General features: G+C 40.0%; 1 pseudogene; it reads left to right on the forward strand.

The window, feature by feature from the left end:
* On the forward strand, nt 1-27084 carry LOC118675628 (annotated as a pseudogene).

Here is a 27084-nt window from a genome sequence, read left to right on the forward strand (position 1 = left end):
ATGGTTATACGGATGCTCAAAATACTGGAAGAGAAATTGACCAACATGTGTAAAAATCAAGAAGAAATTACAATAAAGAACACAATGGAAGATTTCAACTGGAGGATAGAAGAAGCTAACAGAAGACAAGGAGAAAAACACCCAAGCAGAGTAGGAACTGGAAAAAAAAAAAAAAAAAAAAAAAAAAAACTTAAAAAGCAGGAGAGTCTAAGGGAGCTTTGGGACAACACAAAATGAAACAACATCTGCATAATAGGATTGCCAGAAGGAGAGGAAGCTGAGCAAGAATAGGAAACCTGTTTGAAGAAATGACAGAAAAACTCCCTGACCTTGGAAGGAAAAAAGTCACACAAGACCAAAAAGGACAGAGTCCCAAACAAGATGAACCCAAAAATCCCACACCAACACACATTGTAATTACAATGGCAAATGTCATCAACAAAGTAAGAATCATAAAGACTGCCAGAGAGAAAGAGAAAGTTAACTACAAGGAATCCCCCATTAGAGTATCAACTGATTTCACAACAGAAACAAACCAGGCCATAAAGGAATGGAATGAAGTATACCAAGTAACTCAAAACAAGGGACTGAATCCAAGAATACCCTATCCAGCAAGGCTATCATTCAAAATTGAAGCTATCATTCAAAATGTCAGGAGCTTCGCAGACAAAAGAGGCTAAAGGAGTTTATAACCACCAACCCAGCAATGCATGAAATGCTAAAGGTACTGCTGTAAGAAGAATAAATAGAAAGAGAAGAATACAGAAATAAAGAATAAAAATGGCAGCAAACAAGTACCTACCAATAATAACCTTAAATGTAAATGGATTAAATGCTCCAATCAGAAGACATAGGGTAGCTGAATGGATAAGAAAATATGACCCATATATAAGCTATCTACAAGAGACCCACCTCAGAACAAAGACTCATACACTGAAGGTAAAGGGATGGATAAAACTTTCAGGCATGCGGAAATGAAAGAAAAGATGGGGTAGCAATACTTATATCTGACAAAATTGACCTCAAGGTGAAGGTCATAACAAGAGATAAGGAAGGCCACTTCATAATATTAAAGGGATCAATACAACAAGAGAATATAACTCTGGGAAATATATATACATCCAATGCATTAACACAATACACACACACACGCACGCACACACACACACACACACACACACACACAAAACTTCTGGAAGATATCAATGGAGAGATTTATAGCTACACAATCATAGTAGGAGATGTTAATAACCCATTGACACCACTGAATGAATCCTCTAGACAAAAAATCAGCAGAGAAACAGTGATCATAAATGACTCAATAGGTCAAGAAGGAATTAATTGATATCTTCAGACATTTCACCCCAAAGCTACAGACTATACATTCTTCTCAAGTGCACTGAGACATTTTCAAACATAGACAACATATTAGGACACAGGCAAAGTCTCTAAAAATTCAAGAAGATTGAAATCATATCAAGCAGTTTTTTAGGTCACAACGGATTAAAATGAGAAATCAACTACAATAAAAACAATAAAAATTAATCATACACACAGAGGCTAAATAGCATGCTATTAAACAATGAATGGATTACCAAAAATATCAAAGAAGAAATATAAAAATTTCTGGAATCAAACGAAAATGAAAATACAACAATCCAAAATCTATAGGACACAATGAAGGCATTTCTGAGAGAGAAGTTCATAGCACTACAGGCCTATTTCAAAGAACAAGAAAAACTGGTAATAAGCTGTCTAACCGTACAACTTAAAGAACTAGGAAGAGTGCACCAATAAAAGCCCAGAGTAAGTAGATGGAAGGAAATAATGAATATCAGAGGGTAAATATATGACATAGAAACCAAAACAAAACAAAAGATCAATAGAACCAATAGCTAGTTCTTTAAAAGAATAATCAAGACTGATGAACCACTAGCCAGGCTCTTCAGGACAACACAAAGAGAGAATTCAAATAAACAAAATCAGAAATGAAAGAGGTGCAGTAACAACTGACCCCACTGAAATACAAAGGGCTGTAATGTATGTATGTGTGTGTCTGTATATATATATACTGGCTAACCTTGATGAAATGAACAATCAGGAAGAATCAAAAATCTGAATAGGCTGATAACTACAGATGAAACTGAAGCAGTATTTAAAAAAAAAAAAAAAACAGCCAAAAAAAGCCCTTATCTGGATGGCTTCAGGGAAGTTTTACAAAACATTCAAAGAATTAATACCAATCTGCCTCAGACTATTCCAAAAAATTCAAGAGGAAGGAACACTTACAAGCTCTTTTAATGAAGCCAGCATTACTGTAATTCGAAAATCAGATAAGGACACTACAAAGAAAAAGAATTACGGGCCAATATCCATGATGAACATAGATGCTAAGATCTTCAACAAAATATTACAAAATCACATTCAGCAATACATTAAAAAGATCATACACATGACCTAGTGGGATTTATTCAGGGGATACAAGGCTGGTTTAATATCCACAAATCAATAAATGTGATACATCACGTAAACAAATTGAAAGAAAAAAAACCATGATCACATTAATAGATGCAGAAAAAGCATTTCACAAAGTCCAACAACCTTTTTGATAAAAAAAACACTCAGTAAAGTGGAAAAATAGGCATCATACCTCAACGTAATAAAAGCCTTAGATGACAAACCTATAGCCAACATCATACTCAATGGGCAAATACCAAAACCACTTCTTCTAAAAAAAAGACGAAGACAAGCATGCCTCCTTTTCACTACCCCTGTTCAACAGAGTTTTGTAAGTACTCACTATAGTGCTCAGACAAGAAGAAGAAATGAAAGGTATCCAAATTGGAAAAGAAGAAATAAAACTGTCATTATTCACAGATGACATGATATTGTTCATAGAAAACCCAAAAGACTCCATCAAAAAGCTATTATATTTAATAATTGAATTCTGAAGCATAGCAGAATACAAAATTAACTCCCAGGAATATATGGCATTTTTATAAACTAATAATGAACTCACAGAAAGAGAAATTTTAAAAAATCCCATTTACCATTGCAACAAACAATTTAAGATACTTAGGAATAACCTGAACTAAAGAGGTAAATAAATAAATAAATAAATAAAACCTGTACTTGGAAAACTACAGAACGTTGAAAAATTGATAAAGATATAAACAAATGGAAGAATATACCTTGTTCATGGATTGGTAGAATCAACATCATTAAAATATCCATACTACCCAAAATGATCTATAGATTCTATATAATCCTCATTAAAATATCAACAGCACTTTTCACAGACCTAGACCAAACTCTCCAAAAATTAATATGGAATAAAGAAGACCCCGAATAGCCACTGCAATCCTGGGAAAGAAGAACAATTTTAGAGGGATCACAATACCAGATATCAAGCTATCTTATAAAGCCACTGTTCTCAAGTCACCCTGGTACTGGCAGAAGAACAGACATATAGACTAATGGAACAGAACAGAGAACCCAGAAATAGACACAAATTAATATTGACAAAGGAGGCAAGAGCATACAATGGAGAAAGGATATATGCACCTCTATGTTCATAGCAGCACAATTTACCATAGCTAAGATTTGGAAACAGCCTAAGTGCCCATCAACAGATGAGTGGATTAAAAAACTATGGTACAACTACACAATGGAATACTATGCTGCTGTAAAAATGAAGGATCTCCTACCATTTGCAACAGCATGATTGGAGCTGGAGAGCATTATGCTAAGCGAAATAAGCCATTCAGAGAAAGATAAATATCACATGATCTCACTCATTTGTGGATGGATTATAAAGAAAAACATAAACTGATGAACAAAAACAGATCCAGAGACAGAGAAGCATTGATCTAATGCTCAAAACTCAGAGGGAAGGTAGGGGAGGGTTGGAGTTAGGGGGAGAGATCAATCAAAGAACTTGTATGCATGTATGTAAGTGTAACCAATGGACACAGACACCAGGGGATGAGGGCATGAGCAGGGGGGTGGGGTAATGGGGGATAAGGACACATATGTAATACCTTAATCAACAAAGGAAAAAATATGTAAAGTAAAACACAAAAAACTAGATCACCTTCTTACACCATACACAAGATTAAACTCAATATGAATTAAATACTTAAATTTTGGACCAAGTTCTTTTTCCTGCCCTATTGAGTGGGCACAGCCACAGCTAATTTGTATTGGGTTGAGGTTCCAATACCCACCTTCTTCAGGAGCGAGGGCCTGTCCCACACCCATCTTGTTCATGTGAAATTTGTTTGCAATGACTGCTAGGGGTGTCTGGGCCTGAGTTGTAAGTGCAGGCCTGTACCTCCCAGGAGACCCCAGAGCCAGCACACCCAGTGGACAGCTTAAGACTGCATCAAAACACTACCCAATCACCTCCACAGTGACAGACTGAAATGGCAAACTCAGCAGGCACCAGAGCATTGCTGAAGTAAGTCCTGCACTGTTGTATGGACCTCTAAGCTGATCCGCCACTGTCATGAGTGGTGGAAGCCAATCTTTGCAGCAGACAGCCTGGGGATAAAGCCCTCCCATTGATGTGCTAACAGCAATTAATGTTCAACTACAACAAGATGGTGTACACAGCCCATATGGGGCTAGAGTGCCCAGCTTGGGTTATCAGGGAGATTGTGCCACTTGACCCTATAGGACATAGCAGCTCTACTAAATACATAGAAACAAACACGAGGAGGTTGCCAAAATGAGGCAATAAAGTAACAAATGAAAGAACAGAACAAAACTTCAAATAAAGAACCAAACAAACTGGAGGCAAGCAATCTACTAGATGCAGAGTTCAAAACACTGGTTATAAGGATACTCACTGAATGTTGTGAGGACCTCAACAGCATCAAAAAGAATGTTAGGCCTGGCCAAGGTGGCTCAGTTTGTTGGGCATTGAACTGGGCACTGATGGATTGCCTGTTTGATTCCTGGTCAGGGCACATGCTGGGTTGTAGGCTCAATCCCTAGTATGGGGCATGTGGGGGAAGCCAATGCTGTGTCACTCTCACATAGATATTTCTCTCTCTTTCCTTCTTCCTTCCTCTCTGTCTAAAAATAAACTTTTTTAAAAAATCTTTAAAAATGAAGAATCAGTCAGAAAGGAAGGATATACTACCTGAAATAAAGATAGACAGTGTATCGCAGGGAAACTCAACACTCTCCTGAACACCTGGCAGGTCTAAGGCGAGCCACACTGAAGAATAGAAGAACCGAAGGACCTTCACTACTGCAATTTTTTTTTTCTCTTTTTTCACCTTTTAACTAAGAAACCAATTTTTTTCTTTTTTTTTCTTCTTTTTTTTAATTTTTCTTTTTTTTTTCTTCTTTTTCCATCACCTGATTTTACCCTTTTAATTACTACCTTCTTATTTTTCACCAGTATTATTACTGCTACCATTTTACCATTTTTTAAAGTGCCATTTTATTTTCTCTTTATATTATTTTGGGATTAGTGTTCTCCATTCTATTTTCATCGTTATATTATTGGTTGTTTCTAGTTTGCATTCATCTCCAGGGAGCTGTTGCTGGAATTTGTTGGGATTAATGGCTGTTCTATAGGAGTATTCTCCTCATATAAAAAAGTCTCTTCCCCTCTTCCACTTCATTCTCTCTTTTCGCTCTTTTTCTTTTCTTTTCTTTTCTTTTCTTTTCTTTTCTTGCTTTTATTTCCCCCCCTCCTTTTTCCCAATTTCATTTTTGCACTCCTTTTTTTGGTCCCTACTTTTCTTTTCTTTATTCTCTTTTATCTTTTCCTCTTCCTTCTTCCTTATACCCTAATTCTCTTAATTCAGGTGGTCACCTTTATTTGGGGTTATTAATATCATGAATATATTTGTGTATAGTGCCTGGTACATGGTGCCTTGTTGTGTTGTATTTTGTGCCTTTAAATCAACGCAGCAGATCCAAGCAACAGCAACCTCCTGAGCACCACACCCTCTGCTGAGGAACAGCAGCTGTACGTGAAACCTCACCCCACCAGCCAGAAGAGCCACCACAGCTGTGAACAGCACCCACCAGAGGAGCTGCTGCCAACTGAAGAGCAGCTGCTACCGCAACCGCCCGAAGAGCAACCACAGACCAAGGAGTCACTACCACCAAGGGAGCAACCACTGAACGACTCAACGTCTAGATATGTCAGTGAGATCGAACATGGGTAGACAAAGAAACCCCAAAAGGAAAGAGAAGGAGGACTCTCCAGAAAAGCAGCTAAGTAATACAGAGGCATGCAACATGACAGAAAAAGAATTCAGAATAAGGGTCCTAGAGTGCATAAACCGGATGGAGGAAAAAATCGACAACCTCTGCAAGAAGCAAGAAGAAACAGATGAAAAAATCGATAACATATGGAAGAAGCGAGAAGAAACAGATGAAAAAATCAACAACTTAAGTAAGACCCAAGAAGAAATGAAGAGTGATATAGCTGCAATGAAAAACTCCATTGAAAGTATCAACAGTAGACTAGGAGAAGCGGAGGACCGAATTAGTGAATTAGAAGACGAGGAAGCAAAACACACCCAAACAGTACTGCAATTGGAGAAAAAAATGAAAAGACAGGAGGAGAGCCTAAGGGAGCTTTGGGACAACATGATATGAAACAACATACGAATAATAGGGGTACCAGAACAACAGAAGGATGAACAAGGATTAGAAAACCTATTAGAAGAAATAATATCAGAAAACTTCCCTGAGGTGGGGAAGAAAAAAGTCACACAAGCCCAGAGAGTCCCAAACAAGGTGAACCAGAAAAGACCCACACCAAGACACATCATAATTACCATGGCAAATGTTCAGGACAAAGAGAGAATCTTACAGGCTGCAAGAGAGAGACGGAAAGTTACATACAAGGGATCTCCCATTAGATTGTCAAATGATTTCTCAACAGAAACACATCAGGCCAGAAAAGAATGGACAGAAATTTACAAAGTGATGCAAAGCAAAGGACTGAATCCAAGAATACTCTATCCAGCAAGGCTATCATTCAAACTTGAAGGGGAAATAAGAAGCTTCACAGACAAAAAAAGGCTAAGGGAGTTTATCACCACCAAGCCAGCAATGCAAGGAATGCTAAAGGGACTGGTATAAAAATAAGAAATAAAAACCTCAGAAAGAAAACAGCCACACAAAAACAGAAATGGCTACAAACAAGTACTTTTCAATAATAACTTTAAACGTAAACGGACTAAATGCTCCAAACAAAAGACATCGAGTGGCTGAATGGATAAAAAAACACGACCCATACATCTGCTGTCTACAAGAAACCCACCTCATTAGAAGGGACTCACACAGACTGAAAGTGAAAGGATGGAAAAATTATCTTTCAGGCAAATGGAAAGGAAAAGAAAGCTGGGGTAGCAATACTTATATCGGACAAAATAGACCTCAAAGTGAAGGCCATAACAAGAGATAAGGAAGGCCACTTCATAATACTAAAGGGATCAATACAACAAGAAGATATAACCCTGGTAAACATATATGCACCCAATGCAGGAGCACCCAAATTCATAAAAAAAATCTTGGAAGATATCAAAGGAGAGATTGACAACAATACAATCATAGTAGGGGACTTTAATACACCACTGACAACACTGGATAAGCCCTCTAGACAAACAATCAGCAAAGATACAGCAATCCTAAATGACTCGCTAGATCAGATGGACTTAATAGACATCTTCAGAACACTTCACCCCAAAGCCAGGGAATATACATTATACTCAAATGCTCATAAGACATATTCAAAAATAGACCATATATTGGGTCACAAGCAAAGTATCCCCAAATTCAATAAGATTGAAATCATAAAAAGCGTCTTCGCAGACCACGATGGCATAATATTAGAAATAAACTACAATAAAAACAACCCAAAATACTCAAACACTTGGAAGCTGAATAGCATGCTATTAAATATTGATTGGGTTACCAATGAAATCAAAGAAGAAATTCAAAACATCCTGCAAACTAATGACAATGAAAACACAACAATCCAAAACCTATGGGACACAATGAAAGCAGTCCTGAGAGGGAAGTTGATAGCTCTACAGGCCTATCTCAAAAAACAAGAAAAAATGGTAGTAAATCAGCTAACTCTACAACTCAAAGAATTAGAAAGAGAGCAACAAGAAAACCCCAGAGTGAGCAGAAGGAAGGAGATAATAAAGATTAGAGCAGAAATAAATGACATAGAGACCAAAAAAACAATACAGAAAATCAATGAAACCAAGAGCTGGTTCTTTGAAAGGATAAACAAGATTGACAAACCTCTAGCCAGACTCACCAAGAAGCAAAGAGAGAGGACCCAAATAAACAAAATCAGAAACGATGGAGGCGAAATAACAACAGACCCCACAGAAATACAAATGATTGTTAAAAAATACTATGGACAGCTCTACTCCAACAAACTAGACAACCTGGAGGAAATGGACAAATTCCTAGAAAAATACAACATTCCAAAACTCAATCAGGAAGAATCTAATAATCTCAACAGGCCAATAACTATGGAAGAAATTGAAGCAGTCATCAAAAAGCTTCCAGCAAACAAAAGCCCAGGACCAGACGGCTTCACAGGGGAGTTTTACCAAACATTCAAGGAAGAACTAAAACCTATCCTCCTCAGACTACTACAAAAAATTCAAGAGGAAGGAACACTTCCAAGCTCATTCTATGAAGCCAGCATCACCCTAATACTAAAACCAGGTAAAGACAACATTATGAAAGAGAATTACAGGCCAATATCCCTCATGAACATAGATGCCAAAATCCTCAACAAAATCTTAGCAAATCGGATCCAGCAGTACATCAGAAAGATCATACACCATGACCAAGTAGGATTCATCCCAGGGATGCAAGGATGGTACAATATCCGCAAATCAATAAATGTGAAACATCACATAAACAAATTCAAAGAAAAAAACCACATGGTCATATCAATTGAAGCAGAAAAAGCATTTGACAAAATTCAACACCCATTTTTGATAAAAGCTCTCAGCAAGGTGGGAGTAGAAGGATCATACCTCAACATAATAAAAGCCATATATGACAGGCCCACAGCCAACATCATACTCAATGGACAAAAACAAACACCATTTCCCCTAAGAACAGGAACAAGACCGGGATGTCCCCTTTCACCACTCCTGTTCAACATAGTACTGGAAGTGTTAGCCATTGCAATTTGGCAAGAAGAAGAAATAAAAGGCATCCTAATTGGAAAAGAGGAAGTAAAACTGTCCCTATTTGCAGACGACATGATATTATACATACAAAATCCTAGAGACTCCATGAAAAAGCTACTAGACTTAATACATGAATTTGGCAATGTAGCAGGATACAAAATAACCCCAAGAAATCTGAGGCATTTCTATACACCAATACTGAACTTTTAGAAACAGAGATTATAAAAACAACCCCATTTACCATCGCACAAAAAAAATTAAGGTACCTAGGAATAAACTTAACTAAAGAGGTAAAAGACCTCTACTCAGAAAACTACAGGACGTTGAAAAAAGAGATAGAGGAAGACATAAACAGATGGAAGAACATACCGTGTTCATGGATTGGTAGAATCAACATCATTAAAATGTCCATACTACCCAAAGCAATCTATAAATTCAACGCACTTCCCATTAAAATACCAACGGCATACTTCAGAGATCTAGAACGAACTCTCCAAAAATTCATCTGGAATAAAAAAAGACCCCGAATAGCTGCAGCAATCCTGAGAAAGAACAAAGTAGGTGGGATCTCAATACCAGATATCAAGTTGTATTACAATGCCACTGTTCTCAAAACTGCCTGGTACTGGCACAAGAATAGGCATATAGATCAATGGAATAGAATAGAGAGCCCCAAAATCGGCCCGAACAAATATGCTCAATTAATATTTGACAAAGGAGGCAAGAACATACAATGGAGCCAAGATAGTCTCTTCAATAAATGGTGTTGGGAAAATTGGACAGATATATGCAAGAAAATGAAACTAGACCACCAACTTACACCATACACAAAAATAAACTCAAAATGGATAAAGGACTTAAATGTACGACAGGAAACCATAAAAATTCTAGAAGAATCCAAAGGCAACAAAATCTCAGACATATGCCGAAGCAATTTCTTCACTGATACAGCTCCTAGGGCACTTGAAACTAAAGAGAAAATGAACAAATGGGACTACATCAAAATAAAAAGCTTCTGAACAGCAAAAGAAACCATGAACAAAACAACGAGAAAACCCACTGTGTGGGAAAACATATTTGCCAATGTCATATCTGATAAAGGCCTAATCTCCAAAATTTATAGGGAACTCATACAACTTAACAAAAGGAAGATAAACAATCCAATCAAAAAATGGGCAAAGGACCTAAATAGACACCTTTCAAAAGAGGACATTCAGAAAGCCAAGAGACATATGAAAACATGCTCAAAGTCACTAATCATCCAAGAGATGCAAATCAAAACAACAATGAGGTATCATCTCACACCTGTCAGACTGGCTATCATCAACAAATCAGCAAACGGCAAGTGCTGGAGAGGATGTGGAGAAAAAGGAACACTTGTGCACTGCTGGTGGGAATGCAGACTGGTGCAGCCACTATGGAAGACAGTATGGAGTTTCCTTAAAAAACTGAAAATGGAACTCCCATTTGACCTTGTGATCCCACTTCTAGGAATATATCCCAAGAAACCAGAAACACCAATCAGAAAGGATATATGCACCCCTATGTTCATAGCAGCACTATTCACCATAGCTAAGATCTGGAAACAGCCTAAGTGCCTATCAGTAGATGAATGGATTAGAAAACTGTGGTACATCTACACGATGGAATACTATGCTGCTCTAAAAAGGAAGGAACTCTTACCATTTGCAACGTCATGGATGGAACTGGAGAGCATTATGCTAAGTGAAATAAGCCAGTCAATGAAGGAAAAATACCACATGATCTCACTCATTCATGGATAATAGAGACCATTATAAACTTTTGAACAATAATAGATACAGAGGCAGAGCTGCCTCAAACAGATTGTCAAACTGCAGAGGGAAGGCAGGGAAGGGTTGGGGGGCAGGAGGTAGGGGGGTAAGAGATCAACTAAAGGACTTGTATGCATGCATATAAGCATAACCAATGGACATAAGACACTGGGGGATAGGGGAGGCTAGGGGACTGTCTAGGGCGGGGGGATAAAATGGACACATATGTAATACCCTTTGTAATACTTTAAGCAATAAATTAAAAAAAGAAAAAAAAAGAAAATGGTTACAATAAGAAAAAAAAATAAGAAAATAAAGAATAATTTATAGAGAAACAACAATATAGTAGATAAAGCAAGAATCAAATCAGAAATTTGAATATAAGGAAGCAAAATACATCTAATCAAAACAGAAAAAAATAAAAACAATCCATAACATGAGGATAGTTTTTGGAGCCCCTGGGACAACTTCAAGCATACCAACATTCCCCTCATGATGGTGATGAAAGGAGAAGACTGAGAACAAGGAATTGAAAAGTTATTTGAAAAAAAATAATTACAGGAAACTTCTCTAACTTTGTGAAGGAAACAGACATATAAGTCCAAGAAACACAGAGTCTCAAGCAAGATGAACCCAAAGAGGCCCACGCAAAGACACAGCATCATTAAATGCCAAATTTTAAAGACAGAGAGTCTTAAAAGAAGCAAGAGAAAAAAATTAGTTACCTACAAGGAAGCTCCCATAAGACTGTCAGCTGATTTCTGAAAAGTAACATTACAGGCAATAAATTTTCAAAGTGATAAAAAGCAAGAACTTACAACTAAGATTACTCTATCCAGAAAAGCTATCATTTAGTATTGAAGGACAGATATAGAGCTTCCTAGACAAGAAAAAGTGAAGAGTTTATCACCACAAAACTAGTATTATATGGAATGTTAAAGGCCATTCTTTAAGAAGATAAAAAATATGAATAATAAAATGGCAATGAATACATATTTGTCAATAATTGAATCTACAAAAAAAATGAATAAGCAGAACAGAAACAAACTCATAGATACATATTAGTTTTTGTTGTCTGCCAGATAGAAGGGGAGTTGGGATGATGAATGAAAAAGGTGAAGGGTTTAAGAAGTACAAATTGGTTGTATAGAATAGTCATGGGGATGTAAAGGACAGCATAGGGGATATCTTACCTAATAATAGACAAACATGAAAATTGACTGTACCTTCGCAACACTTTAAGCCATGCCCACCAGTCAATCAGAGCAACTATATGCAAATTATCCCAACCAAGATGGCGGCCAGCAGCCACAGAGCTGGAGCAAGCAGGAGGCTTGGTTGCCTCAATGATGGAGGAAGCCAAGCTTCCCAGTGGGCTCTGAGTTCCACTCAAAGCAACAAAGTTTCAATTATAGAAGATAAATAAACCCCAGATACCTGCTTCCAGCCGGCCGCAAGCAGGAGGCTTGGTTGCCCTGGTGATGGAAGAAGCCAAACTTCCCGGTTGGCTTCTGCCTCCTCTCATGGCAACAAAGTTTCAATTATAGAAGGTAAATAAACCCCAGATACCTGCTTCCAGTCCCCATGGCCACGGAGCTGGAAAGAATTAAAAAAAAAAAAGGGAAAGGCTGGGAGCTTCAGTCACCGGGGGATTTGGGCAGCCTGAAAACAGCCCTCAGTCCCTTACCCAGGCTGGCCAGGCACCCCAGCGGGGACCCCTACCCTGAAGGGGCTGTGGCCAGCCTGAAAACAGCCATCATCCCCTCACCCAGGCTGTCCATGCACCCCAGTGGGACCCCCACCCTGATCCAGGACACCCTTCAGGGCAAACCAGCTGGCCCCCACCCATGCACCAGGCCTCTATCCTATATAATAAAAGGGTAATATGCAAACTGACCCTAACAACTGAAAGACTCGGAATCACTGGTCACTATGACACACACTGACCACCAGGGGGCAGACGCTCAACGCAGGAGCTTCCCCCTGGTGGTCAGAACGCTCCCACAGGTGGAGCTCTGCTCAACCACAAGCCAGGATGATGGCTGCCAGCACAGCAGTGGTGGCAGGAGCCTCTCCCGCCTCCTCAGCAGCACTAAGAATGTCCAACTGCAGCTTAGGTCTGCTCTCTACTGGTAAGTGGACATCCCCTGAGGGCTCCTGGGCTGCCAGAGGGATGTCTGACTGCCAGTGTGGGCCCGATCCCCTTGCAGGTGGATCCCAGACTGCAAGAGGGCATAGGCCAGGCTGAGGCAATTTTTGTGCACCGGGCCTCTAGTACTCAATAATATTGTAATAATTATGTATGGTGTTAGATGGGTACTAGATTTATTGGGATGACCACTTAATGTGTTATGTAATGTCTAATCATTGGGGTATACACTTGAAACTAATATAATAATGTATGTTACTGAAATTTAGAAATAAACATACTTTAAAAGTAAAAAAAAAAAATGTTAGACTCAGAACCATAAAAATCCTCAAAGAAAACATAGGCAGTAAAATCTCAGGCATTTCTTGTAGCTATATTATTTTCTAATATGTGTCCTTGGGCAAGTGAAACAAAAGAAAAAATAAACAAATGGGACTACATCAAACTAAAAAATTTTTTCACAGGAGATAAACCATCAAGAAAATGAAAAGAAAATTCACTGAATGGGAGAACATATTTGCAATACATCTAACAAGTGGTTAAAATCCAAAATTTATGAAGAACATAAAAAGAGGACATACAGATCATTAATAGACATATGCAAAGATGCTCAACATCACTAATTATCAGAGAAATGCAAATTAAAACCACAATGAGGTAACACCTCATACCTGTCAGAATGGCTATCCTCAATAAATCAGCAAGCAACAAGTGCTGGTGAGGGTATGGAGAAAAGGAAAGCCTTGGCACTATTGGTGGGAATGCTGATTGTTGCAGTCAACTGTGGAACACAGTATGGTTTCCTCAAAAAATTAAAAGCAGAACTGCCTTACGACCCAGGAATTCCACTCCTGGGAATTTATCTAAAGAAACCCAAAACACTAATTCGAAAGAATACTTGCACCCCTATGTTCATTGCAGTGTTATGTACAATAGACAAGATTTGGAAGCAGCCCAGTGTTTATCAGCAGATGAGTGAATAACAAAACTGTAATATTTATACAATGGAATACTATTCAATTATAAAAAATAAGGGGAGTTTAACCTTTACAACAGCATGGATGGAAGTGGAGAACATTATGCTAAGTGAAATAAGTCAATGAAAGACAAGTACCATATGGTTTCACTCATATGTGGAATTTAATGAACAAAATGAACTAACAAACAAAATAGAAATGGACTCATTAAGAGCAGGCTGACAACTGAGGAGGAGGGTATGGATGTATTGAGGGGACACAAGGGGAGAAAGAGAAAGAAAACTTGCCCTGGCCCTGGGCTTATAGTCCAGGATACCTACTGCAACTGGCCCCCTGCTCTGCCACTACCACCTGGACCCCAAGTGCTTTGCCAAGAGGTGACAACAGATTACAGAAGCCAAAAAAAAAAAAAAAATACTGCCAACCCCAGACAGTGTCCAGCAAAGTATCTGTGGTTCTGGCCTACAGTGGTGACCTGGATACCTACTGCATTCTCCTGTGGCTGCAGGAACAAGGCTATAATGTTATTGCCTGCCTGGCCCAAATCAGTAAGAATGAAGACTTTGAGGAAACCAGCAAGGTGCTAAATCTTGGGGCCAAACAGGTGTTCATCAAGGATGTCAGCAAAGAGTTTGTGAAGGTCATCTGCCCTGCCATCCAGTCAAGTGCACTGTAGAGGACTGCTTCCTTCTGGGCACCTCTCTGGCCAGGCTCTGCATCCCCACAAACAAGTAGAGATCCAAAAGTGAGAGGGAGTCAAGTATGTGTCCCAAGGTGCAATGGGAAAGGGAAATAACCAGATCTGTTTTAAGATAACCTGATACTCACTGACCCCCCAGATTAAGGTCATCACTCCATAGAAGATGCCTGAGTTCTGCAACCAGGTCCAGAAATGCAATGATATAATCCTATCTAATAAAAGACAAAAAGGGTAATTAACCATACCTCCGCTATGCTTACCATTGGCTAATCAGGGCGATATGCAAATTAACTGCCAACAAAGATGGCAGCAGGCAGCCACGCATCTAAAGCTAACATGAGGCTTGCTTGCTCCAGTGATGGAGGCAGCCAAGGTTCCCCGCCTGCCGCCACCTGGCTCTGAGCTCCAGAAGCAACAATGTTTCAATTATTGAAGCTAAACAAACCCCAGATACCTGCTTTCAGCCAGCTGCAGCCTCAGAGCTGGGAGCGCCAGTGATGGCAACAATGTTTCAATTATAGAAGGTAAATAAATCCTAGAATAAAAAAAGAAAGAAAGAAAGGAGAGGCTGGGAGCTTCAGTCGCCTGCCAGCCTGAAAATGGCTCTCAGCCCCTCACCCAGACTGGCCAGGAACCCTAGTGGGGAACCCCACCCTAAAGGGGGTGTGGCCAGCCTGAAAACAGCCCCTCATCCAGGCTGGCCAGGCACCCCAGTGGGGACCCCTACCATGAAGGGGGTGTGACCAGCTGCAAACAGCCATCAGCCCCTCACCCAGGCTGGCCAGGCACCCAAGCAGGACCCCCACCCTGATCCGGGACACACTTCAAGACAAACCAGCCAGCCCCCACCCGTGCACCAAGCCTCTATCCTATATAGTAAAAAGGTAATATGCAAACTGACCCTAACAGCAGAAAGACTGGGAATCACTGGTCACTATGACACACACTGACCACCAGGGGGCAGATGCTCAATGCAGGAGCTGCCTCTGGTGGTCAGTGTGCTCTCACATCGGGGAGCTCTGCTCAGCCACAAGCCAGGCTGATGGCTGCCAGTGCAGCGGTGGTGGTGGGAGCCTCTCCTGCCTCCTCAGCAGCACTAAGGATGTCTAACTGCAGCTTAGGTCTTCTCCCCACTGGCAAGTGGACATCCCCCAAGGGCTGCTGGGCTGCCAGAGTGATGTCTGATTGTCATCTTAGGCCCAATCTTCCGTGGAGCAGGCCTAAGCCAGCAAGTGGTCATCCCCTGAGGGGTCCCAGACTGCGAGAGGGCACAGGCCGGGCTGAGGGACCAACCCCCCGAGTGCACAAATTTTTGTGCGCTGGGCCTCTAGTCTATATATATAAAAGCCTTAGTGACTGGCCAACTGGTAGCTATGATGCACACTGACCACCAGGGGGCAGACACTCAATGCAGGAGCAAAAACCATAGGAATGAAAAAATGGACCAGACTGATGAATCTCAGAGGGAAAGGGGGAGGATGGAGGGCAGGAAGAGATTAACCAAAGATCTTACATGCATATTGAGGCCCCATGCACAGATTCATGCACCAGTGGGGTCTGCCTGCCTAGCCTGTGGGGATCAGGCCAAAACCAGCCTGGTGCAGGGAAGTGGGGTCCCTTGGCCTGGCCTGTGGGACCCCACTGATCCAAAACTGGTTCTCCAATATCCCCCAAGGGGTCCCAGATTGTGGGCCAGGGCAAGGGACCCCACTGGTGCACAAATCCATGCACTGGGCCTCTAGTAGACTATATAAAGCAACATGGAATCCCCATCCCAGTCACCTTTAAGGACTCATGGAGCATGGAAAAGACCTCATGTACAGGCTAGAATCCTGGGATAACGTATTTGCAATACATCTAATAAAGCCGCAACACAAAGACCCAGGACCTTGCCAAAGGTCCAAACAGACTTGACATTCTTGAAATTTAGTTCAAGAAAGGGGTCCTTGAGAAAGTGACCAACATTAAGGATGGCACCACCCATGGCATGTCCTTGGAGCTCTTTATTTACTTGAATGAAGTTGCATGCAAGCATGGCCTGGGCTGCAGTGACATCAGGAAAACCACTTCATCAGGATGAAGTTCAGATGTATTTACAAGATCCCATCTGAGGTAGTCCTTTATCATGTTCATTTAAACACTGAGGCCTTCACGTTGGATTGGGAAGTATGCAAAATAAAACACAGCCTTGGCTTGAAATTCACCCAGCATACCAGTTTCTCGCACAGTTCTGAGTATGAACTTATCTGCCACTGAATCACTAAGTGACAGGATTACGTGGAAAGGAAAGTTCTTGTATCTCCCTTTAAGGGCCAGATATACATCCTGGGCAGGGAGTTCCTACTATCCCTCTACAAAGAGCAGCCAGTGAGCATGAACATTCAGGATAATTACTAGCCAGTGGATGCCCTTGGTTTTATCAACATCAACTCCTTAAGGCTGAGCCCCCTCACTTTGCCCATCTTCCAAGTACAGGTGCTAATTGCTATGATAATTTATAGTTTTGACTTGTTCTTTAAGTGCAGGGTTGGCAGCATAGTGGGGGTACCAGGCCCCAACTTTCTTCCCTGGAACCCTGTACTAGTAGCCTACAAAAGTGGTCCAGGAAAGGAAGGGTGGGGGTGGTTCAATTCCTGGTCAAGGCACTTTCCTGGTTTGTGGCTTAATCCCCAGGTGGGGGTGTGCAGGAGGCAGTTTATCAATGATTCTCTCTCATCATTAGTATTTCTCTCTCTCCCTCTCCCTTACTCTCTGAAATCAATTAAAAATATATTTTTAAATTATAATATTTACCAAGTAGAGAATAAAAATCTCTTTCTAAGTAATTATTGTCAAAAAAGCTATTTATATTTATTCATTTATATTTTAAAAGAATATATTTCTATTGTAAATACATTCAATAAAACACAATTTTCATTATATTAATTTTAAGTTTAGAAATATCAACATTTTATTATGCTTTCTGTAACCTGAGTTATACATTTAAGTAATTCATTTTTAAAATAAAATGCTAATATACCATAACAATACATACCTAAAGATTTTTAAACAAAATTCAAAGACATAAATATGCTATATAAAGATAAACCAAGTAAAGATACATGATTGTTAAGTAATCTAGCATTCTTACTTTATTAAAAAAGTGAAATATAATGTAATATGAAACCATGAATTGAATTAATAACCACATTGGTGTTAATGATTTTTTTATTGTTTAAAGTATTACATATGTCTCCTTTTTCTCCAATTGACCACTGTCCCCAGCCACTCCCATCCCCGAGGGCAAGCCCCCACTGCCCCAGTGTCTGTATCCATGGGATATGCTAATATGTATGCATACAAATCCTTTGGTTGATCTCTAACCCCCCCACCATCACCACCCCTTGTCTCTGGCTATATTAGTGTTCATCAGTTTATGTTGATCATTATCCCACAAATGAGTGAGATCATGTGATATTTATCTTTCACCAACTGGCTTATTTCGCTTAGCATAATGCTCTCCAGTTCCATCCATGCTGTTGCAAATAGTAAAAGTTCCTTCTCTTTTATAGCAGTGTAGTATTCCATTGTGTAGATGTACCACAGTTTTCTAATCCATTCATCTACTGATGGGCACTTAGGCTGTTTTCAAATCTTAGCTATTGTAAATTGTGCTGCTATGAACATAGGGGTACATATATCCTTTCTGATTGGTGTTTCTGGTTTCTTAGGATATATTCCTAGAAGTGGGATTACTGGGTCAAATGGGAGTTCCATTTTTAGTTTTTTGAGAAAACTCCATACTGTTTACCACAGTGGCTGCACCAATCTACATTCCCACCAGCAGTGCAAGAGGGTTCTTTTTTCTCCATATCCTCTCCAGCACTTGTCTTTGGTGATTATCATATATGAAAACCCAGGGTCCATAACATCCAAAAGGACTGAAGACTCAACCAAATGCCAGGATGCGTGTGCAGCAGGCTCAGGTGGGCAGGGACTGATGAGCAAGCTGAACTGCTGACCTCATGGGGAGAGAGAGAGGTGGGTCTGATCAGCGGCTACCACAGCTGCTGGCAAGGCCTGAGAGAGAGAGAAGCAGGGTCTGATCTTTAAGGCTGTGGATCAGACCCTGCTTTTCTCTGGGCCTCACCAGAAGCCGAGCCTCTCTCTCCAAGAGATCAGCAGTTCAGCCCGCTTGCCAGCAGCTTGGGTTGGCTGTTGATGAGCCCCGCCTCTCTGATCAGGCCAAGAGATGAGCCTGGAGATGCTGACTGGCATAAAAACCAACCAATCATGCCCTAACCGGTTTGTCTCAGTGTATAGAGCATTGGCCTGTGGACTGAAGGGTCCCAGGTTCGATTCTGGTCAAGGGCATGTACCTTGGTTGTGGGCACATCCACAGTAGGGGGTGTGCAGGAGGCAGCTGATCAATGTTTCTCTCTCATTGATGTTTCTAACTCTCTATCCCTCTCCTTCTCCCTTACTCTCTGTAAAAAATCAATATAATACATTTAAAAAAAAACCAATCAGAACCAAATATAGGTGAACTGCGAGGAGCCAATGGCTGCCTAAGAGGAGGAGCTTTTGACACTGACTGGCATAGAAATTAACCAATCAGAACCAAATCTGGGTAAACTGCAAAGGCAGAACCTAAGGTGTGGACTGAGGAGGAGTTTTAAGGGCAATCGCTATTTGGTGTAAGGTGTAAGAAAGCAGTTCAATTTTTTAATGACCAGTTTGGCGGTATAGTGCATATTGCTGGCTATCAGTTCAGATATAGGGATTATGTATTTTTGTCTGTAAGAGCATCTCCTCCTGCTGAAAAAAGGCTTTCCCTCTCCATTTAAGCAATCCTATCCTATATAATCTATCTATACTAATAAAAAGGGTAATGTGCTAATTAGACCTGGTCTACCAGCCGTCTTCTGGGCGTCCGACTTCCTTCCAGACAAAGCCATGGTGGTGGGGGCCGAGGCAGAAGCAGTTATGGGTGATCAGGCTGGCAGGGGAGGGCAGTTGGGGGTGAGATCAGTACAACAGGGGAGGGCAGTTGGGGGCAGCCAGGCCAGCATGGGAGGGCAGTTGGGAGTGATCAGACAGGCAGAAGCAGTTAGGGGTGATTAGGCAAGCAGAGAGGTTAGGGGCGATCAGGCAGGCAGTCAGAGGAGATAGGGGCAATCAGGCAAGCAGAAAGAAGCAATTAGGGGCAATCAATCAGGCAGGCAGAGGCAGTTAGGAGCTATCAGGCAGGCAGGCAGGTGAGCAGTTAGGAACCAGCAGTCCCTGTGGGATTGGGCCTAAACCAGAAGTTGGACATTTCCCAAGAGCTCCCTGATTGGAGAGGGTGCAGGCTGGGCTGAAGGAGTGAATTTCGTGCACCAGGCCACTAGTTTGTTGATAATAGCCATTCTGACAGATGTGAGATGGTACTGCATTGTTGTTTTGATTTGCATCTCTCAGATGATTAGTGACTTTGAGCATGTTTTCATGTCTGTAGGCCTTTGTATGTCCTCTTTTGAAAAGTGTCTACCTAGGTCCTGTGCCCATTTTTTGATTGGATTGTTTATCTTCCTTTTGTTAAGTTGTATGAGTTCTTTGTAAATTTTGGAAATTAAATGTGTATCTACGTCTTGCATGTTCCAGGGTTTGGGATCTGGAGAAGGGCTGCACGCAAATGACAGAGACGAGACAAGAAATAATCATTTGGAAATTAAGGGGCCAGGCGAGAAGCCCAATGCAAGGGAAAGGACTTCCACTGGTGCTCAGGCCTTGCCAACCTTTTATTCAATTTTGGGTACACATCTAGCCCTTAGTCAGTCAGGTAATTTCAGTAACAGACAGACTATCTTAAAGGTCAGTAAATATTAGAAAGATTTACTCTGAGACTATTTGGTCAGGAAATTGCTTGAGCCCCCATTGTCTGGACTAAACAATCAGTGCATAGCTTTGGCCCTTGCCAGGGGCTCAAGGTTCACCAGCTTTCTGGGATCCTTGTTTACACTTCTCTGATAGTGAAGACAATGGATGGCTTCCCACAAGTAAACCCTTATCTGAAATAACATTGGCAAATATGTTCTCACATTCAGTGGGCTTTCTTGTTGTTTTGTTGATGGTTTCTTTTGCTGTGCAGAAACTTTTCATTTTGATGCAGTCCCATTTGTTTATTTTCTCCTTAGTCTCCATTACCCTAGGAGCTGTGTTGGTAAAGATATTACTATGACATATGTCTTATATTTTGCTTCCTATTAGGTCTTCTAAGATTTTTGTGGTTTTCCATCTTACATTTAAGTCCTTTAACCATTTTGAGCTTGTTTTTGTGTATGCTTTAAGTTGGTGATCTAGTTTCATTTTTTGCATGTATCTGACCAAATTTTCCAGTACCATTTATTGAAGAGACTGTCACGACTCCATTGTATGCTCTTGCCGCCTTTATCAAATATTAATTGAGCATAATGGCTTGGGTTTATTTCTGGGTTCTCTGTTCTGTTCCATTGGTCTATATATCCTTGTACCAGAACCAGGCAGTTGTGAGAACCATAGCTTGGTAATACAGCTTAATATCTACTATTGAGATCCCTCCTCCTTTGTTCTTCTTTCTCAGGATTGCTGTGGATATTCAGGCTCTTTTTTTCCCCAAATGAATGTTTTGAGAGTTTGTTCTAGGTTTTTTAAATATGCTGTTGATATTTTAATGGGGGTTTAATTGAATCTATAAATTGCTTTGGGTACTATGGACACTTTAATGATATTGATTCTACCAATTCATGAACATGGTATGTTCTTCCATTTGTTTATGTCTTCCTCTATGTCTTTTTCCAATGTCCTGTAGTTTTCAGAGTACAGATCTTTTACCTCCTTAGTTAAGTTTATTCCTAGGTATCTTAATTTTTTGGTGCAATGGTAAACATGATTTTTTTTTTGGTTTTTCTTTCTGTGAGGTCATTATTTGTGTATAAAAAAGCAATAGATTTCTGGGTGTTAATTTTGTATCCTTCTACATTCCCAAATTCATTTATTAAGTCTAGTAGATTTTGATGGAGTCTTTGGGGTTTTCTATGTATAATATCATGTCATCTGGGAAAAATGACTCTTTTACTTCTTTACCTCCAATTTGGATGCCTTTTATTTCTTCTTCTTGTCTGATCACTATGGCTAGCACTGCTAGTACTATATGGAACAAGAATGGTGAAAGTGGCATCCCTGTCTTGTTCCTGTTCTTAGGAAAAATGAATTTAGTTTTTCCCCACTGAGTATGATGTTGGCTGTGGGTTTGTCCTATAAGGCTTTTATTATGTTGAGGTATGATCCCTGTATTCCCACTTTGCTGAGAGTTTTTATCAAGAAATGATGTTGGAATTTGTCAAATGCCTTTTCTGCATCGATTGATATTTTTATGTGATTTTTGTCTGCCAATTTGTCTTTGTGATGTATCACATTTATTGCTTTGTGGATATTGTACCATCCTTGCATCCCTGAAATAAATCCCACTTGGTCATGATGTGTGATCTTTCAAATGTAATGTTGGATCTGATTTGATAGAATTTTTCTGAGGATTTTAGCATCAAGGATATTGGACTGTAGTTCCCTTTCTTTGTGGTGTCTTTAACTAGTTTTGTCTTTATCTAGTTCTTAATCATAGAAATCTTGGAAGTGTGCCCTCTCTTGAATTTTTTGGAATAGTATGAGGAAGAAAGGTTTTATTTCTTCTTTGAATGTTTGGTTAAAGTACCCTGTGAAGCCTTCTGGTTCAGGGCTTTTGTGTGCTGGAATATTTTGATTACTACTTTAATTTCTTCTGTAGTTATTGGCCTCTTCATGTTTTTTATTCTTCCTGATTCAGTTTTGGGAGCTTGTTTTGTTTTTTTTTTTTCTAAAAAATATGTCCATTTCATCTATGTTGTCCAGTTTGTTGGAATAGAATTGTTCAGAATATTTTTTCTTAATCTTTTGTATTTCTGTGGGGTTGGTTGTTGTTTCACCTCTTTCATTGCTGATTTTGTTTATTTTGGTCCTCTCCGTTTGCTTCTTGGTGAGCCGGGCTAGAGGTCCATCAAGTTTGTTGATTGTTTCTAACAACCAGCTCTTGGTTGTATTGATCTTTTGTATTGTTTATTTCTTTTGTCTCTATGTCATTTATTTCTGCTCTGATCTTTATTATTTTCTGTCTTCTGCTTACTCTGGGCTTTTCTTCTTGCTCTCTTTCTAATTCTTTGAGTTGTAGGGTTAGATAATTTATTACCATTTTTTCTCGTATTTTGTGGTAGGACTGTAGAGCTTTGAACTTCCCTCTCAGGACTGCTTTCACTGTGTCCCATAGATTTTGGATTGTTGTGTTTTCATTGTTGTTTGTTACCAGGATGCTTTTTATTTCCTCTTTGATCTCTTTGGTAACCCAATCATTATTCAATAGCATGCTATTTAGCTTCCAAGTGTTTAAATTTTTTCATTGTTTTTATTGTAGTTCATTGCTAATTTTATGCCATTGTGATCTGAGAAGATGCTTGTTATGATTTCTATCTTCTTGAATTTGAAGAGACTTTGCCTGTGTCCCAATATGTGGTCTATCTTTGAAATTGTCCCAGGTGCACTATAGAAGAATGTATATTCTGTAGCTTCGGGGTGTCTATTAAGTTCATCTGATCTAGTGAGTCATTTAGAATTGCAGTTTCTTTGCTGAGTTTTTGTTTAGAGTATTTATCCAGTGGTGTCAATGGGGTATTAAAGTCCCCTACTACAACTGTATTGATGTCAATTTCTCCCTTGATATCTTCCAGAAGTTTTTTTTTATGTATTTGTGTGCTCCTGTATTAGGTTCATATATGTTTTCCAGAGTCATATCTTCTTGTTGAATTGCTCCCTTTAATATTATGAAGTGGCCTTCCTTATTTCTTCATATGACCTCCATTTTCACATCTGATTTGTCAGATATAATATTGCTACCCCACCTTTTTTTTTATTTCCATTCACCTGAAACATATTTTTTCATCTCTTCACTGTCAGCCTGTGTGAGTCCTTTGTTCTGAGTTGGGTCTCTTGTAGACAGCTGAGATATGGGTCATGTCTTTTAATCCATTCAGCTACCCTATGTCTTTTGATTGGAGCATTTAATCCATTTACATTTAAGGTTATTATTGATAGGCACTTTTTTGCTGACATTTTTACTCTTTATGCCTGTGCTCCTTCTTCCCTTCCCATTTCTTCTTTTAACGGCAGTCCCTTTAGCATTTCTTGCATTGCTGGTTTGGTGGTAATAAACTCCCTTATCCCTTTTGTGTCTGTGAAGCTCCTGATTTCCCCTTCAATTTTGAATGATAGCCTTGCTGGGTTTATTACTCTTGGATTCAGTCCCTTGCTTTGCATCATTTTGTATATTTCACTCCATTCTTTCTGGCCTGATGTGTTTCTGTTGAGAAATCGGTTCATAGTCTAAAGCCAGATCCCTTGTAGGTAACTTTTTGTCTCATTTTGGTAGCCTATAAGATTCTTACTTTGTTGTTGGTGTTTCCCAACTTAATTATGAGGTGTCTTGGTGTCAGTCTTCTTGGGTTCATCTTATTTGGCAATTTGTGAGCTTCTTGACTTGTTTGAGTTTCTCTTCCCAATATCAGGGAAGTTTTCTGTCATTATTTCTTCTAACAGGTTTTCTATTACTTGCTCAGTTTCCTCTCTTTATGGCACCCTTATTTTGCAGGTGTTGTTTTGTTTCATGTTGTCCCAAATCTACCTTAGGTTGTTCTACTGTTTTTTATTTCTTTATTTATTTTTATTTTAAAAAATATTTATTGTTCAGATTATTACAGTTTTTCCTTTTTCCCCCATAGAACCCCTCCACCTAGTTCCCACCCCATCCCCTGCCCTTACCCCCCGACCCCCACCGACTGTCCTTGTCCATAGGTGTATGATTTTTGGCCAGACACTTCTTGCAACCCCCACACTCCCTTCCCCAAGAATTGTCAGTCCACTCCCTTTCTATGCCCCTGATTCTATTCTATTCACCAGTTTATTCTGTTCATCAGACTTTTTATTCACTTGATTTTTAGATTCACTTTTTGATATATATGTATTTGTTTCACTTTATTGTTCATAATTTTTATCTTTACCTTGTTCTTCTTTTAATACTGGTTTGGTGGTGATGAAGTCCTTTAGCTTTTTCTTATCTGTGAAGGTCTTTATCTGACCTTCAATTCTAAATAATAGCTTTGCTGGGTAGAGTAATCTTGGTTGTAGATTCTTGCTATTCATCACTTTGAATATTTCTTGCCACTCCCTTCTGGTCTGCATGGTTTCTGTTGAGAAATCAGCTGACAGCCATATGGGTGCTCTCTTGTAGGTAACTAACTGTTTTTCTCTTGCTGCTTTTAAGATTCTCTCTTTTCCTTTTGCCCCTGGAATTTTAATTATGACGTGTCTTTGTGTGGTCCTCTTTGGATTCCTCTTGTTAGGGGTTCTCTGTGATTCCTGGAATTGTAAGTCTATTTCTTTCACCAGGTAGGGGAAGTTTCCTGTCATAATTTCTCTCTTTTTCCAGCACCCCTATAATTTGGATGTTGGTACGCTTGAAGTTGTACCAGAGGCTCCTTGCACTAGCTTCATATTTTTGTATCCTTTTTTCCTTTTGCTTTTCCAGTTGGGTGTTTTTTGCTTCTTCGTATTTCAAATCTTTGACTTGATTCTTGGGATCCTCTAGTCTGCTGTTCGATCTCTGTATATTATTTTTAATTTCAGTCAGTGTATGTTTAATTTCTGACTGGTCCTTTTCCATTTTTTTTGACATTCTCATTAAAATCCTCAAAGGTCTCACTAAGTTCCTCGGAGGTTCGTAGAAGATTATTGAGTAACCTTATAACTGTGGTTTTGAACTCTATGCCCTCCATCAGTTTGCTTTCCTACATTTCTTTCATTTGTGACATGTTTCTTTGTCTCCGCATTTTTGGCTGACTGCGAGGACCTGCTGTGTCTACAGTGGAAGAACTGCTGTGCTGGAGACACCCTTATGGGGTAGGACTTGCTTCAGTGGGGCTTTGGTGCTCACTGAGTCTGCTTCTTGAGTGAGTCCCTTATGGATGTGAGGAATTGAAATCTGGTATCTGACCAGGGGTACCCTGTCTCCTGGATCTCCAAGTCAACCACTGTGTGAGTCCACCCAGCAGGAGCTACAGCAATATCAGCAGATTTCTCCTCTTTGTTTGGTGTTTGGAAGCTTTGGAGCTCTCTGAGCCCGCTGCATTTTATTAGGTTAGCCTGCAAAAGCACAGGTGATTCCTTTGAGCTGCTGTGCACAGCTTGGGTGGAGATGTAAACTGAGTGGGCAGGGTCTCAGAGAATCACCAGGGTGGAGCAAACAGCAATGGCTGTCATCAGCTGTCTCCATGACTCCACGTGTCTGCGTCCCTGATTCCCACGCCCCCACAGCAACAATGATCCCTGTGAGCAGCTCTGCGAGAAACCCACCCTTGCTTTCTGATCCGCTGAAAGACAGTCCAGTTTCTCCCCATAGGAGTCTGGGACCCCAGAGTCTTGTCATAAATGAGTTCAGTGCATTCAAGAGCTTGTATCCCCTTCTGATTGAAACAAAAAAAAAAAAAAAAACATGCACCCAGGTACAGCCCAGTTCGCGCGACTCCGTACCTCTGTTCTTGGCACCTCTGCACCTCCTACCCAGTCTCAATGTGCTTTTTTCTTTCCTTCTAGTTGTAGAACTTCCACTTGGCCAGCTTTCCCGTGGCTCTGGATGATAGCTGTTTTGTCTTATAGTTGTAGTTTTAATGTTGTTGTGGGGGGCAGCATGTACAGGTTTATACCTTATGCTGCCATCTTGTTTCTCCCTGCTTGAGTGTTTTTTCCTACCTTGTTTTCTCACGCATTGGTGGGGTCCTCAACTTCTTCTAGTCTACTGTTGATGCTTTCTATTGTGTTCTTTATTGCAGTGATGCCATTCTTCATTTCCTCTTGGTTCTTCTTGGTTCTTACACATGTTGTTGAATTTATCTTCCATCCTTTTCAGCATCCTTATGGCCATTGCTCTGAATTCTTTCTCTAACAAATTGCTTGCTTCCATTTCGTTACCTTCCTTTTTCGGTAATTACTCCTTTTCTTTGGTATGGTGACTGATTTTATTTTTGTTTTTTGGTTTTTTTTTTTCTTCCCATTTTTGCTCTTCTCAGGGTGTCTAGTTATGTGGCTCACTCTCTACCACATTGACCAAATGGCACAAAACACAACTCGACAAGACACAACACAAAGAGAACAAAACACGAGTGTATTCACGACACAGATAACCCCAAATTAA

Source organism: Myotis myotis, unplaced genomic scaffold (assembly GCF_014108235.1).
Source record: "Myotis myotis isolate mMyoMyo1 unplaced genomic scaffold, mMyoMyo1.p scaffold_m19_p_2, whole genome shotgun sequence".
NCBI lineage: Eukaryota > Metazoa > Chordata > Mammalia > Chiroptera > Vespertilionidae > Myotis > Myotis myotis.